General features: G+C 38.9%; 1 protein-coding gene across 10 annotated transcripts in view; it reads left to right on the top strand.

Annotated features, from left to right (window-relative positions):
• Window positions 1-14765, top strand: part of THSD7B (thrombospondin type 1 domain containing 7B) — a 960849-nt gene that overhangs the window by 281178 nt on the left and 664906 nt on the right. For 2 of the 10 annotated variants that reach the window (XR_014830553.1, XM_085001334.1), the window contains exon 3: window positions 4841-5309. The exons of 7 other annotated variants lie outside the window; for them this stretch is intronic. The gene's annotated coding sequence lies outside the window, so the exon portion shown is untranslated. Of the gene's footprint in view, window positions 1-21; window positions 142-4840; window positions 5310-14765 lie in introns of those variants that run through there. One more of the 10 variants, XM_085001335.1, reaches the window with a different exon arrangement.

The following is a 14765-nucleotide window of genomic DNA, read 5'->3' as shown; positions in this document are numbered from 1 at the left end:
TGATGTCTCTTCCTCCAACAGACCAGCTCAGGGTTGTTCACGTTGCTGTAACAGGAGTGCACAGGAAGCAGAGGTACGCAAGACCTCTTGAAACCTCTCTCAAACTGGCACAGTCACTTCCACTGCATTCTTTTGGCCAAAGTAAGTCAAAAGGTTAGCTCAGTTTCAAGGGATAAAGAAGTAAATGTCACCTTTGGGTGGACTTGGTACAGTCACACTGCAAAGGGTATAGATACAGGGAGGATTGAAAATGTGGGGCTCTTTCTTACAAACAGCCTGCTTCGAGCATCATCAAGAAAAAATGAGGAGTTCCCGTCATGGTGCAATAGAATTGAATCTGACTAAGATCCATGAGGTTATAGGTTTCATCCTTGGCCTTGCTCAGTGGGTTAAGGATCTGGCATTGCTGTGAGCTATGGTATGGGTCACAGATGCAGCTCAGATCTGATATTGTTGTGGCTTTGGTGTAGGCTGGCAGCTGTAGCTCTGATTGGACCCCTAGCCTGGGAACCTCCATGTGCTGCAGGTGTGGCCCTGAAAGGCAAAAAAAAAAAAAAGAGAGAGAAAATGAGCTCCATGACTCTCAGCCCCTGATGCTAATTGGCCTCAGACCATCGTGAATTTTGAGTCCTACTATTGGCTTTTGGGGAGAGTATTGGATTTCTTTTCTTATCATTAGGCTACCTGCCTTATCTTTGTTGTAATGTACCTGCTTCACAAAGCCATTTAAGCATACCCCTCTCTTTTCTAATTTTACTTTCTCTCGCTTGCTTAGAGTCCCACTGACCAACATATGTATTAGGGATATGTATAAAGTAAATTCTCAGTAAGTTTTGTGGCAAGAGGAGCTCTCCTGTTTGGAATGCATTTTCACTGCTTGGAAGCTTAGCTAGTGGCTGCTAGAAGATGCTGTAGGGAGGTATGATGTCAGATTGTAAGGGTGAAATCCTAGATAAAAGGTACTATGTTATTTTGTTTCCCACAAATGAAAGCACTTCATATATTTCATAGTAAGTTCCAAGGCGGGGTGGGGGGCATGGGTGGTGTTTCTACTTTTTCCCCACCATTCTATCCCCAAGTCCTAGCATACTGTCCAAAGCTCATTATAGTAGAATGAATGAAAGCATGAATGATTTATAGCATTTCTCAACCTAGGAAGACTTGTGAAAATCCCCAGTGCTCTTTATGTTCTAAAAAAAGATGGTGTGGGTAATACTTTCTTGCCTCTGAGGGTATTACAAGGATTAACTAATGTCAGGAAAGGGCTTTGATATGCTTAGATGAAGGGCGTCCCATAACTATAATGTTTTATTGTTATAATACCATAAAATGCTTTTTGGGACATATAGCTTACATATTTTCCATAAAATTAATCCATAAATCATGTACAAAATGTATCAAATCCAAAAGCAATAGCTTTGACCTTAGAATTGCTGCAGCAGTGGTTTGATGATATACTACCCACTACATCAGCAGAACTCTAAAGTACATAAAATGTGCTTCCATATATTCAGAATGTGCAAACACTTAAAACAAATGACTAGCTGCCTTCAAAAAATTAAATGATTCAGAGTTTTTCATGTGGAATTATAAGTATTTTTAAGACTATCATGAATGCTGCAATTTTTCATTATTTTCACAAATTCACATGAACTGCTCACTATTCACTTACAACTGTTTGATAGAACTACCTCACGATTTCTTTTTTTTAAAGCTGATCTTTATTTCCTGATGTCCCTGCTTAATAGCCATATACAAATGTCCATAGAGTTTTTGACAAAGTCTTAGCACACATAATATTTTGGTTACCTCTTTGTTTTATATCACCAACATGGATAATATTATATTTGCAATTTTTTTCAGAGAAGCACTCATTTCTGCTTCTCCGTTATGCTGTCAGACTTAGGAGTGACTGACTATAAATGATGGAAATGTAGTACCATGACCAGAGAGTGGTTATTCACTTTAGTGTACTTGAAGCCATGATTTTCCAAAACATAAAAAGACATACCTGCCACACATAGACTTTTGCTTAAATAGGGTTATTTTGAAATACCTCCAGCTGCTCTCTAGTGTCTATGCATGGACGTCATTCTGGATGTATTAAACAAAAAGGTGTGTGCATTCCTTTCCCAGAGAGACTTAGAAAAGAAAGGGCATATCATTGAAAGGCTTTATCATGGATGCAAGGTAGCCTTTAACTCTTTGTGTAGTGTAATATCAGCCAGCAGATTTAGAGGCATGGCTACTCATTCCTCCTGAATTCCTCATCTGTCTCACAGTGGCTGGGCTCAAATTTTCTGTTTCCCTCCCACTTGATTGAAAAGATCAAGACACTTTGGAATGAATCGTTCCCATCGTTCCCATCTTCCACCTCCATCTTTGAGAAGAAAGTGTAGTTTTCATATGCTACTATTCAGGAGACATCCTGTTTTCCGAGTGAATGATTTTTCTGATTCAGTAGTGTTTCTAAAGCCTTTGTGCATTGATTGGAGCAGCTACTCGTTGTTCTTTATATGTACTTTATTTTGGCTAAGTCTTCTTTCCTCGTGGGATTCTACACAATCTTAGGGCAGAAATGGCCTCTTAGGTTTTTTACATTTCTGATATAATTTTGATATCTATGTTCTCTACATAGCATTTTCTTAATACTGAATTTAAGTTTATATATGTTAGCACTATAAATAGTGAAATAATACTACAGTAATAAATAGTATCACATTGATATTTATAGTATTTAAATAGTACTATACATACATACTATTTATGGTATTTAATAGTGATTTGAATATTTTATATAAGTGGGTACTATTTCAAATCTTCAAATACTTTATGCTTATGTATTAAAATGATCTAACTACAAATCAGATGGGCACTAGACACTAGATTATTTTACTTGGACTATGAAGAGCCATATAAAAATGGAGCTCATGTTTCTTTTTCCTTTTTTTTTTTGCTTTTTAGGGCCCCACTGGTGGCATACAGAAGTTCCCAAGTTAGGAGATGAATCAGAGCTACAGCTGCTGACCTATGCCACAGCCACAGCAACACTGGATCTGAGCTGCATCTTCACCCTATACCACAGCTCACGGCAACACCGGATCCTTAACCCACTGAGGTTATTGAACCTGCACCCTCATTGATCCTAGTCGGGTTCGTTAACCTCTGAGCCATGAAGGGAACTCCCAGAGCTCATTTTTTTTGAACTGAATATATATACATGTATATTTAATACATATTAATACACATATAAATATAGTTGGCCCTCTGTATCTGAGTTTCTGATCCAGGGATTCAACCAACCTCAGACAAAATATTTGGGAAGAAAATTACAGAAATTTCTAAATGGCAAACTTAATTTGGTCACATGCTGGCAACTGTTTATTTAGCATTTACGTTGTATTTAGTATTATAAGTAATCTAGAGATGGTTTAAAGTATACAGGAGAACGTGCATGCATTGTATGCAAATATGACAACGATTTATACAAGGGACTTAAGTATCCACAGATTTTGGGATTTGGAGAGAATCCTGGAATCTTTCCCCTGTAGATACTGAGGGATAACTTTGTATATACAAATATATATATGTGTTTGTGTGTGTGTGTACATATGTATGTATACATACATACATATTTATATATGGCATGCTCTGAATATTGTTCTTTTGTGCTAAAAGGACAAAACTTTATGAATTTAGCTTATTTTTCCATGTAACTTTAGCCTGCTGTTTTCATTTTTCACACTTCTGTGTCTGAGAGAAGGTCTTATTTTTTTTCCCAACAAGTCTTGACATGGGAGGAGGCAGGCAGAAATCTCAGTTTTGCTTTTTTACCTCTTCTCCTCATCTCTTAAAAAGATAAATATGGACTTATCTGGCTAAAGTACTTTCTGCACTAACAAGTTGTGTCTTAAGATTGCCTTTTCTCATATGCTCACGTTTCCAATTGTGTGACAAATTAGCATAAACGGTGCAATTTATGTTGGCTGCATTCTTAAGAGTATAGAAAAGGGTATTCAGAGGACATTAAAAATAACTTTAGGGATGTTAAGGGGGATATTTTAAATCAGGGATGATGTCTGAAGCAGAATTAGTATTGGTCATATCACCTATGATATGAATATATTACCTATCGAACATATTGCCAATGTTCTTTATGTATCAGATTTTCATCTTTTCAATCCTTAAGAAAAATTAAAATATTTTCTTGATCTCTTCCTTTGGAGAATCTTTCAGAATATATTTTTTTAACCTTATAAAATTTTAACACAAGATAAAAACTGTGACCTATAGGTTTTCATTTCACTCTGTATTTTGGGTTCAGAATGGCCATATAGAATTATGACTCAGCTTGGGATTTTAGGGCGCTGTGTGTCTTTAAAAAATGTGTTTTCTCAAGAATTTTTTCATTTTTTGAAGTTCTGGGAGTGGAAAGTGATTGAAATATTTGACATTTTCTCTATGAGATTTTAAGCATCTTGTTAAAACTTCCTTATTCAAAATCACTACAGGGAATGGTTGAAAGCTAAAAAGGGTCATGTTCATGCACACCTGATGAAGAGGAATCATATGTCCATGCTGGGCGACAGGTCTTGACTGCCCCCTCATGGGCAATTCCCACTGCTAATGACCCTGGCCCCTTGCCTTGGAAAAGAGCCACCACCGCCCTTGGCCACAAACAGGAAATAGTACTGGGCCCATTTCCACTGTCTCTTAGACTAAATGGGGCATTTGGGTGATGCTTGCCTTGTATGCAATTTGTTGGGGAAGTTGGATTATTTTTAATTTGTATTTCTGTAGGAAAGATAAGATTAATCTTTTTCTTTTTTTTTCTTTTTAGGGTCACACCTAAAAAGTGGAGGTTCCCAGACTAGGGGTTCAATTGGAGCTGCGTGCTGGCCTGCACCACAGGCACAGTAATGTGGGATCCAAGCCACATCTGCACCTTACACCACAGCTTGCCGCAATGCTGGGTCCTTAACCCACTGAGCAAGGCCAGCGATCAAACCCACATCCTCATGGATACTAGTCAGGTTTTTAACCTGCCAAGCCACAACAGGAACTCCAGGATTAATCTTTTAGAGCCTGTGGATAGGCAGAGTACATTTAATGAAAGGAAGAAAAAAAAAAAAAAATCACACCACCTAGTGTTGGCCCTGCAGAAGAGCGAGGAGGGCGGGCTTCCCTCCACAACTATGATTTTGTACTTTTGACTTAATGCGCTGCATAGCTGGCTGCCCTGGAGAGCTGTCCACCCAAGCAACTGTGAAGTCCACAAAATCTGGTTTGCTTTTCTGCTGGATACAAAGGTACGATTATGTTACCTATCAGCAATCACATACCTAGAAGGTGGAAGGGCTGCAGTTCAAATCCAGACTGTTTGATTCCCAAGTCCAGGTTATTTCTAGAGCAGAGGAGAAGGGTGAAGAAGGCCTTAACGACATAGCACTGAAACATATGGGGAGTGTGGCTCTGAAAATTTGTTTATCGAAGTTTAGTAAAAAAGATGGAGAAGTAAGACATGCAGTCACATAAACATTGCTTTGGGCAGCCAGAAGTTGAACTAGAATGTTCAGTATATCAGTGGTACTTTTATTCTCCTTAAAAAACACCCATTTTAAAGATGTGAAGCACAGGGACACTGTCCTGGGTCAGCTCTTTATTACTGCTGAGATCCTGCACAGGTAGTGTGGCTTCTTCGTAGAATTGCCTAGGTACCTACCTCCGAGGATTTTTGTTAGGACAAAATGATATAGTGTAGATAGATCAGCAATTTTCATTTGGGGCAGTTTTACTCCCCAGGGTATATTTGGCAACATCTGGAGACATTTTTGACCATCATCAATCACAGTGCGGGTGTAGAAGGGTGGTAGTGCCATGTCCTGGGTGAAGGCCAAAGGTACTTCTAACCATCCTGCAATGAACAAGACAACCCTACACAACAAAGAATTATCTGACACTAACTATTGTATGGAGAACTTAGGATCAATATTTCTGTAGATCAAGATAACACCTCCGACATGGACCCTCTACTCATTCAGGGCTTGCCCTGTACCAAGCACTGTGTTAAGAGCTTTACATACATTGGCCCAGTTCTCACCAGCCTACGGGTCGAAATGAATGAAGATCGAGACAAAAAGCGCTGCTCAAAGTCACAGAGTGCTGAATGGCAAGATCAAGATTTGGACTAAGTCTGCACAGCTCTGAAGACTTCCTACAAACCCGCTTTCTCTTCATTTAAAGTCGTTGTGATCCTTGACTCTTCACTTTAGACATGCAGAAGAGTAAATTAAGGGAATTATTTGAGGCCAGTTTGTAGGGATGCAGTGAACAGAGCCCTGCTCACTGAACGGTGTTTCTGTCCTTTCGCCATGCCCCAGGCAGTCAGGCTGATTTCCTGGTTGCAACTCCCTACCATTGTCCCTCTGCACCTTCCCACTCCTGCTCAGGCCAGGCCTCCAGACCACTGACATGTTCCCATCCATCCCTGTAGGAGAGCCAAAGGTTTGGTCACACTGTGAGTGGTGCTTAGCCTCCACTGCTTGTTGGGATTGTCCCAAGAAAGAAGCAGATCAAAGAGGGAATCATGGTATTTAACTCCCAAAAAGACTGTTCAGTAAGAATACCAAAGGCTGTACGGTGCTTATTCTGTGTTCCAATAGAAAGTCAGAAGGGAGCTGTGGAGTCACCAGTACCCCCAGAGAATGAAAGCTAATTTTGATTCTTCCTTTCCCCTAGGTGAGCAGTCAGAGAGGTTGCGTGATCTCTTTCTGGGACCTAGTAGATCCTTTATCCAGCATTTCCCATGGTTTATGTGGTCAGCTGGGAAAAAATCAAAGACAGGGATTCATGGGGAGACTACATCTGTCTTAAACACGGAAAGAAAGAAAGAAAAAGAAAGAAAAGAAAAGAAAGAAAGGAAAGAAAGAAAGAAAGAGAGAGAGAGAGAGAGAGAGAGAGAGAGAGAAAGAAAGAAAGAAAGAAAGAAAGAAAGAAAGAAAGGAAAAGAAAGAAGAAAGAAAGAAAGGAAGGAAAAAAACCTCCAGTAAATCTTGATGTAGATTAGGAAGTGTGGACTTCAATTTCTTCCGAGTGGTATAGGCTTTTGATAATGTGTTTCATCAGGGTAGGAATTATGAGGTGCTCAGACTAATCCTCTGCAATCACAAGGGGGATAAAGAGTTCTAATACCATGTTATAGCAAGTTAGTGCCTGGGGAGGGGACTTTTATGATATAGAATAAATTTCCACACCTAGACCATGACTTAAGTGGTGATTTTTGACGATCCAGGATGTAACAGAGTATGGTTCACTTGAAAATGACAATGAATGTAAATGAATCATTTTATGCATGATTCAGAAATATCTGTCTGTGTCTCATCAGTTTCTTTGTGGTTTCTGTATGGTGAGAGAACTAAAGTTCCTTAACCTCTTGGATATCAGTACTCTGATGTTTGTATGTGGAAGTGCAGTATTTTAACTAGAGGGGGATAGTTCCTCATTTATTAGTGTAGAAGGCAGAGAAATAAAAAGAGACTTACTGAGGTTGTTGGTGATGGGATGAGGTTTGCAGATGTGGATAAGCCAGAACTGTCTGTAGTTGAGGTGATGAATTTAGGGGTGGGTATTGAGATGTCTGAATGAAATATACTAAGAGGTTAAGAATCAGTGGGCAAAATACATATACATATTTCATGTTATCATATTTAAATTTTTTCATATTATCTCAACTTATTAAGGTTATAAAATGTGACCAACAACCTCATCTAACAAGAGAAAAGCATCATACATGCAAAATACTTTTGTTTGTTTGTTTCTTTGCCTTAGGAAAAGAGTGAGGTAGGCAAAGAAATGTGTGAATGTCACACACTAGGGATAAATCCTTGGGGTTTTGTAGTGTGTATTAAAATCTTTGATGAATCCTACAGAAAAGGAAAACTTTAAATTTTGTTTAACTCTGCATTGTTCCCAAATTTATCTAATAGCAGAGCCCTTCCCCGCCCGCTAATCTCAGGGTACCATCATTCCGCTGAGAATATTTTAGGAATTCCCTGAATGATGGTGTGTTATCTTTAGTTGGAATCTGATGAGGCAGGAAAGGCAGGGGGATAGTACTTTCTTGTCCCCAGGAACTGTTAAAATCCAGTGGTTTTTTTTTCTCATTTGTCTGTGTACAGACCTTAAGTCTGTCAAGTGATAAATGCTACCTTATAATAATTATTTTTATCATGTAAATGAAAAATACCCCCATATCGCAAATGGTATTTCTTCAATTCACTTTCAGTGTAAGTTGAATTCCCACAAAGCATTCTGGGAAATTCCCATGATGTCCTCATGGGTGGAGGGGCCAAAACATGTTGACAGAGGCTGCAGACCACTGCCCTGTGCTCACCCATCTAGAAAAGGGTGATGAGGATGGATTTTCTCAGTGCACTGTTAAGCGAAGGGCTTGACTATCCTATGGAGCTGTCAGCCCTTGGGCTAGTGTGGGGGGGTATGTATTTATTATTACTTCTCTTATTCCCTTTAATTATTATATGTGATGGTGATTATTATACTGGGTGCCGATCTCAGCTAAAAATTTCAGGTCTGCTTCTCTTGGAGAAGATCATGAAGTCAGGTCAGTCTTCTTCATCTCGTGCCAGTCTGTGGCCATTTACAAGAATATCTGATGCTCTCCAGCTCTTGAAGACCTGGGCTGCCATTTCTTCCAACAGTAACCTTTGCCTCGATGGGATATTTTCTTGAGGTCCCACCTTCCTCCAAGGAGGGTAATGTCTATTCTGGAATTTCTTGTTTAATGTTTATACAATCAAGCCTCCAAGTTATTTGTCCTGATTTTATTCCAGCTCAGAAATGAACCAGCTTTATCTGCTCATTGGTCATTGATTTTCATTTTGTCACTCAGTCTTATCTGCCTAGAATTAAACATTGACCTTACTATGACTAATGGGGATCTCTAGTTGATGGCCAATAGTGGCCAGTCCTTGTGGGTGTGTCTCTTAGTTCTCTATCCTCCTACTTCTGCTTTACAACTATATACATATTTATGGCATTTCATTCTGAGTTTCTTGCAAGATTTCTCAATAAATTAGTGACCCCCCCCACAAATTTAGGCATTCAAGAAATATACTTTTTTCCATTCATCTTTGACTTGGTTTGATTATTTATTTTGATAACTTTTTTTCTTTCTTCTTATAGCTGCACCTGCGGCATATGGAAGTTCCCAGGCTAGTGGCTGAATCAGAGCTACAGCTGCTAGCCTATGCCACAGCCATAGCAATGTGGGATCTGAGCTGCCTCTGTGCCCTACACCACAGCTTGTGGCAATGCTGGATCCTTATCCCTCTGAGTGAGGGCTGGGGATTGAACCCCCATCCTCACGGACTCTGTTGTATTCTCAACCTACTGAACCATAGTGGGAACTCCTTGATTGTTTATTTTGAAAGGCTTCCTACTACCAGGGTTCTTCCTCTCTTCTCTGGGAGGTCCACTTGTTCCTCAGCCATCAGTTCACATTGGTCACCACTTTGAAGCCCCTTAATCTTACTTACTAGGCTGGCTGCTGACTCTCTCTAGAACTTCTGAGTTGTGCCTGGTCCTTTGCACTGCTTTCCCACTGTGTTAAGCCCTTGGATCTTAGGAGATGCTCATTGCCTTGACCTGCTCTACTTTGATACCCATGGCCAACATTTCCTTTCTGGGGAAGCAAGATCTCACATCCACATCTCTCTAATTATCAGTTTTGTTCCAGGCAGCATAAGTTTCAGGGGGAATCTTTCACTTTTGAGCTAGGAGGTGTATCCCAGGAGAAGAGGATTCTTTCCTTTGGAGCATCCCACAGAACCTTAATGGAGTAGACTTCTGGCAACAGAAAACACAGAGGCTTGTGGGCCATGTTCACTTTCAAAAATATCTTTCCTTCACCTTCCAATAAACCTCTGTGTGTCTGTAAACAAAACATATTTCTTAAACATGGTTCTCCCATCCTTCGATCCCATGCACATGTGGGTGCTCAGTCCCTGACCTACACTCCACCCTTCACTGAGAACCCCACTGGGGTGTGAACATGAAGATGTTTCCCCAGAATCTTCAAGGCTCCAGCTAGAAGCCTGCATCCTGGCAGGTTTCTCAGATTTTGCTCTGCTTCTGGGGCTTCCTCCTCAGGCTGAGGAGTGTTGCAAGTTAATAGCCTTAAAGTGGGCCTTCCAGACCCTTGCCTTCTAAAGTGTAGTGTTTTCCTGGGAATCTGAGAATATTATGTCAACAAACTCTGAAAAGATCATATTCACTCTCTTTTTTATTACTTCTGCATATTTTCCTGAAAATATCTAGGGAATTTAGCCTCTAAGAGTTTTTCTTAAATCATCTTATTTTGCAAGGCTCTTTTGAGGACTGTATGACACAGTTGTTACAAAGTGTTGGGCACAGTCTGCTGCATGGCTTTGCTGTTATTGTAACAAGCCCATGACCATCATGATAAGTCTACCTCCTGCCACTTTTTAGGTTCATGAGTGGTAGGCTGTGATGATAGGATATGATAGGCAATTCTTATTTATCTGAATCCTCTGAGAAAAAGGAATAATAACATCTTGTTCGGTGATGTTCCTGGAGTGATTAGGATATTCTGATTAGAACTGTGTCTGAGATCAAAGGTATTTTCTGTAGATGTGGATATTTTAACATGTGAATCATAAGATTGGACATTCCATCTCTGAAAACATGGTCTTTATGGAGCCTGGCAAGAAGAGGTCCAAAGAATTGCAACAAGAATATTGGGTATTGCAGATGGAGTTGTGTAAAGCCAGATTTAAGAATTCTATTGGGCATTAATTTGGAGATTTCTTCCTTTAAGCATATTCTATGGAAACACAGAGGAGACCTTTTCTTTAACTTTTTCCTCCTTTGGACAAAATTATCAGTCCATTAGAGTGATGAGTTTTCACCAATGGCATTACTACTAGTTATATTAAAACATGATTCTGCTTCCTATGAAGCGCTTTGTTCCAGCTTCAATAATGTGTGGTATTATTGGGGTGCTTACTATGTGCCAAGCTCTGTGTTAGTGCTGGGTATAGGCTGGTGAACAGGACTTGAATGTTTCTTCCATTATGGAGTTTAGAATCAAGTGAGAGAGATAAACATTAAACAATGAATTATACAGGTGGCTTTTTAATTGCAGGAGTGATGAATGCCTTGTATAAGAGTAGGGTGCAGTCAGAGACTAGGAAAGAGTTCCCTAAGGAAGTGAATTATGGTTGAAGAATGAGTAGAAGTTGAGTTGGACTCTAGGGAGTGGAGCATGAGATTTGGTTTAAAGCACAGTAAATGTGGCTGTCCAGGTTTAGGAAGGAGCTTCGGGCACTAGAGGAACTAGGAGGTTGCCAACATCATGAGAGAGCAGTGAGTGAATATGAGTGACCCAGGCAATCAGGATACTAAGGGGGTAGGATGGAGCCATATCAGGTAGGCACTTGTATGTCAAGTTACAAATTTTGATTTTACTTATTCTAAGAGGAATGGGGGGCTGCTGATGGGCATTAAGTATGTTTGATATGATATCCAGAAGACACACTGAACCAAAAGTGGTACAGATTTGAATTATTGAAAGATGTATATATATATATATATATATATATATATATATATGTGTATATATATATATCTTTATATATCTTTATATACCTTTATATCTGCAATAAAGGGAAAGAACTGATGGCAGGGAGTGAGGTGGGGAAGTAGAAGTACATAGCAGATTTTGGGAAACCAGACAGAAGTCTACTCTTAGTCATATAAGAAAAGGTGATAACTTTGATGAAGGTAGTGTCCATGGGGATTAAGAAACATGGACTTTTGAGGATTTCCCATTGTGGTTCAGTGGTAATGAACCCAACTAGTATCCATGAGGATTCAGGTTTGATCTCTGGCTTTGCTCAGTGGGTTAAAGATCCAATGTTACTGTGAGCTGTGGTATAGGTCACAGATGTGGCTTAGATCCCATGTTGCCATGGCTGTGGCATAGACTCGCAGCTGGAACTCCAATTTGACTCCTAGCCTGAGAACTTCCATATGCTGCAAGTGCAGCCCTAAATAGGAAAAAAAAAAAAGAGAGAGAGAGAGAGAGAGAAATATGGACTTTTTTTTAGATTCCACATATAAGCAATATCATGTTTTATTTATTTTTGGCTTACTTTGCTTAGTGTGATAATCTGAAGGTTCATTCATATTGCTGCAAATGGCATTAGTTCGTTCTTTTTATGGCTGAGTAATATTCCATTGTGTGCATGTGTATAACATCTTTATCCATTCCTCTGTTGCTTACATTACACTTACACTGCTTCCATGACTCAGCTATTGTAAATAGTGCTGCAGTGAACATTGGGGTGCATGTATCTTTTTTGAATTACGTCTTTCTCCAGATAGATGCCCAGGAGTGGGATCGCTGGATCATATGGTAGCTGTAGTTTTAGTCTTTTAAGGAACCTCCATACTGTTCTCCAAACTGGCTTCACCAGTTTACATTCCTACTAACAGGGTAGGAGTTTTCCTTTTTCTCCACATCCTCTCCTGTATTTATTATTTGTAGGCTTTTTGATGATAGCCATTCTGACTGGTGTAAAGTGATACTCATTGTAGTTTCAATTTGTGTTTCTCTAATAATTAGCAATTTTGAGCATTTTTCTCATGGCAGTTTGCCATTTGTCTTTTTTGGAGAAATGTCTATTTAGATCTTCTGGGTTGTTTGTTTTTTGACACTGAGCTATATGAGCTTTTTGTATACTTTGGAAATTAATTGCTCATATGTGGAATCTAAAAAGATGATACAAGTGTTCTACTTTATAAAACAAAAACCTACAGACATAAAAAAACAAACTTATGGTTACCAAAGGGGAAAGCAGCAGGGGGATAAATTAGGAGTTTGGGATGAATATGTATACACACTACTATATATAAAGTAAATAATCAACAAGGACGTACTGTATAGCCCAGGAAACTATTCTCAATATTCTGTAATAACCTATAAGGAAAAAGATCTGAAAAAGATTATGTATATGTATAATATGTATACATATGTATATTATACATATGTATAACTGAATCACTTTGCTGTATACATGAAACTAAACAACACTGTAAATCACCTATAGGTACTTCAGTAAAAAAAAGGAAAGGAAAAGAATCCACATATAAAAAAGAATGTTGATTTTATTTTTTTTGTTTTTGAGAAAAAAAAGGAAATAAAATTTTTTCTATAAAATGAATCTCTGGAAGTTTTATGAAATTTATTTCTGTATGACTGAACAGCAACAACAAAAACATCTTATTAAAAATTGGACAAAGGACTTGAATAGACATTTCTCCAATGAAAATATACAAATGGCCAGTAAGCACATGAAAAAATATTCGATGTTAATAATAATTTGGGAAATGCCAATGAAAACCACAATGAGATAGCATGTCGTCCATTAAAATGGCTGCCATCGTGAGTTCCTGTCATGGCTCAGTGGTGATGAATCCCACTAGTACCTTGAGGACACGGGCTTGATCCCCGACTTCCCTCATTGGGTTAAAGGATTCCGCATTGCCATGAGCTGTGGTGTAAGTCACAGATTCGACTCGGACCTGGCATTGCTGTGGCTGTGGTGTAGGCTGGCAGCTACAGTTCTGATTAGACCCCTAGCCTGGGAACTTCTATATGCTGCAGGTGCTTCCCTTAAAATAATAGGGTATCAAAGAGATATTTGTACACCCATGGTCATAGCAACATTATTCACAACACTGAAAATGTGGAAGCAACCTAAAATAGATAAACAAAATGTGCTATAAATACACAATGGGATATTATTCAACCTTAAAAAGAAAAGACATTCTGACACGTGATACAGCATGGATGAACCTTGAGGATATTATGCTAAGTGAAATAATCCAGTCACGAAAAGACAAATACTATATGATCTCACTTATCTAAACTATGCAGTGTTGTCAAATTCATAGATACAGAAAGTAGAATGGTGGTTACCAGAGGCTGGGGGAAGGGAGGGAAATGAGTTATTGTTTAATGGGGACAGAGTTTCAGTTTTGCAAGATGAAGAGTTCTGGAGATGGATGGTGGATGCACTTTAATACCACTCAACTAAGCAATGGTTAAGATGGTAAATTTTATGTAATACTTATTTTAACACAATTGACATAAAATTTTGACTCATAAAAAAAAAAAGGAGAGTTCTGCGGTGGTTCAGTGGGTTAAGGATCTGGCATTGTCACTGCTCTGGCTTGGGACTGCTGTGGTGCGGGTTCAATCCCTAGCCTGGGAACTTCTGCCTGTCATGGATGTGGTGAAAAATAATAACAAGAAACTTAGGCAGAGTGGATATTTAGGAAATAAGGTTGATAAGAGATTGGATTTGGTCTTTGTAAAGTCTTTATAGAGTCTTCAGTATGCTTGTTAGGAAGCTTTTGTGCTCTTCTGACCGTGCACCATAAAGAGGTGTTTCCAGTTGTTTATAGATAGAAAAAAACTTGTAATTTTCCCATGGTTCTGCTGTTTCTCAGATATTTTTTCAAATACAGTAACTTGGAAATTATTTTTCAGATGATAAGTGTAGAGCTCAAATAAATCTTAAAATTGCTGTTTCAAAACAGAAATAATATTCCTTTGAGAAATAATTGGATGAACTAGATGTTCTGGCCACCAAAATGCAGCTTATGTTTTGTTCTCTCACACTTGTCGCCATAGAAAGATCTACTTCTAGAAAGAAGATGTG

Source organism: Sus scrofa, chromosome 15 (assembly GCF_054392235.1).
Source record: "Sus scrofa isolate SSC_HxYL_T2T_F1_AM1 chromosome 15, Sscrofa_HxYL_maternal_Yorkshire_Landrace_v2.0, whole genome shotgun sequence".
NCBI classification, from domain to species: Eukaryota; Metazoa; Chordata; class Mammalia; order Artiodactyla; family Suidae; genus Sus; species Sus scrofa.
The sequence above is the reverse complement of the archived record's forward strand: the minus strand, read 5'-3'. Positions and strand labels throughout refer to the sequence as shown.